A 2,149-nucleotide genomic window follows, 5' to 3' on the forward strand; every position below is an offset into this window, starting at 1 on the left:
TTTACCGTCCCTCACTTTCTATTGCAGGAAGCGGGGCCGGAGCAGTGACGTCACCGGGTCTCCCGGCCACGCCCCCCCACCCCGCCGCCGGCCCAAGCGGGAGGGGGTGGGGGAGGGGTCACCGAGGGGGTTTCCGTGCCCCCCAGCGGGCAGTACCCGCGCTCCCCCTCTCGGAGCCCCGCGCCGCCGCCGCCGGGCTCTGTGTGTGTCGCGCTCCCCCCTGCCGCCGCCCGGCCCCCGGGGCACCGGCACGGCCACGCACACGCAGCGCCGCGGCTTGACGCGGAGATCCCGGAGGTTCCTCCCTCGCTCCCTCCCTCGCTCCCTCCCTCGCTCCGTCCGTCCCTCCCCGCCCGGGCTTCCCCGCGGCCCCGCCGGGGGAACTCACCGCCGCGCCGCGCATCCTGCGGCCGGGAACTTTTCATGCCGGGCGGCAGCCGGCGGCGGCAGCGAGCCCCTCCGCCGCTGGAAGTGGGCGGGGGAGGAAATACGAGGAGGAGGCGCGTCGCGCTCGCCGCCGCGGCGCCCCTTTTTTGGCCCGGGCTGCGGGGAGGTGGGAGGGGGTCGGGGGCTGCGCTGCGCCCATCAGCTGTGCGGGGCGGGCGGGCCCGGGCTGGGAGGGGCTCCGAGCGGAGGCGGGGGGATCCTCGGGGTCTGCCCTGGTATTTGTGCTGTGTCTGGGCTGGGATCGGGGACCACCATTTCCAGAGGTGTTGAGTTTTGCAGAGGTCCCTTCTTCTAACGGCATTTAATCGCGCGAGGCGTTTGTGAGTGAGACGGGAGAAAGCGAGGTGGGAAGGTGCGGAGCAGCTGCCTGCAGAGCTGCGTGCAGGCATGAGACCGGCCCTTGGCCACAGCCTCGGCCATCTTCCCTCTTGAGCTCGCTGAATCCGCACCTTGAAAACACGCAGGACTGACTAGGCGGTGGGCTCCCTGCCTCCTGCCCAGGAGCAGCGTTCCTTCCACAGGAGACAAAAGCACAGGGGACAGCCCGTCTTCAAACCACCTGGAGGTGGTGTGCATCACCATTGCTAACGAGAGATTTATGGGAGGATCAGACCCTCAGGGAGCACCCCTAGGAGGAACATTCCGCTGCTTCTTGTCAGACGAGATGAACTCCCCGGCAGGGGCTTTGTTCGTCTCCCTTTGGCTTTCAGATTTAGGGCTGCTGCTGAAGAACAGAGTTGCCACCAGGCTGATCGCATTAACATGAATATGATCTGGCAGGTGCTGTTAGCTTAAACTAGTCCTCCAGATCTGCTCGGTTGCTAACCTGAGATCAAGTGACCTCTGAAATTATCTACGGACTTTGACTTGTCCTGTTCAGCTGTCCTACATAATCTGCCCCGCTGGCCTTTGCAGCACGCTGCATCGTGCTCCTTCCCCTTCTACCCACTCCCTGAAGGCTTCAGGTTGTCGTCGCCTTGCCTCAGTAAGGGAGAAAGCATCAAATGCTGCCCTTACTCATGTGATGCTTGAGAAGAGGGACCCAGCGCAGCTGCTGCTGCTGGTGAAGGAAGTCCCCAGCCACATTCTCTTTGTGAGGTCCCGAGCAAGTTCAGAGCAGTGCTCCAATCTGCAAGATGGAATGGTGGACAACAGCAACCCCACTGGAGCCAGCAGGAAAGTGTTCTACTGAAAGAAGTCAGCCAGCAATGTGAAAACCCAGTCCTCTTAGCACATCAGTATGTGTAGGAGAGTGGTAGGTGCCCTTCCTCTGCAAACAAGCACTACTGCCGTACAAGAACAACTTACTGAGGCAGCAAAGAGGAGACAGGTCCTTGATAGTGGAGAGGAGACAAAGAGGACAGTGGGATGATAGTCTTGTGTAGAGCCAGGAGTTGAACTTGATGATCCGTATGAGTCCCGTCCAACTCAGGCTATTCTGTGTATCAGATGGTGCCAGCTGATCCACACTTCAACATGCAAACAGCCATCTGGAAGGCAGTTAGGGTCAAAGAACACAATGCAAAGCCAAGAGTCTGGCCCCGTAAGGTTGTTGCCACCATGAGCTGAAGAAGCTGCTGGAGAGGCAGCCACTCCTCAGCCTGTGCACTTCACATGAGCAGGGGTAGGGGCCAAAGAGTGGGCTCCAGCTCATCCTCGAGATGGCAGATAGTACAGTTCCGAGGGCAGCCCTAGGAAAGCT

At 61.2% G+C, this 2,149-nt stretch overlaps 1 protein-coding gene across 1 annotated transcript in view; it reads right to left on the minus strand.

Annotated features, from left to right (window-relative positions):
* The window catches only part of HIVEP1 (human immunodeficiency virus type I enhancer binding protein 1), a 114,110-nt gene extending 113,608 nt beyond the window's left edge, over positions 1-502 (minus strand). The window contains exon 1 of the mRNA XM_021385432.1: positions 389-502. The gene's annotated coding sequence lies outside the window, so the exon portion shown is untranslated. The remainder of the gene's footprint in view (positions 1-388) is intronic.

This window comes from Numida meleagris, chromosome 2 (genome assembly GCF_002078875.1).
Source record: "Numida meleagris isolate 19003 breed g44 Domestic line chromosome 2, NumMel1.0, whole genome shotgun sequence".
In the NCBI taxonomy this organism is placed as follows: Eukaryota; Metazoa; Chordata; class Aves; order Galliformes; family Numididae; genus Numida; species Numida meleagris.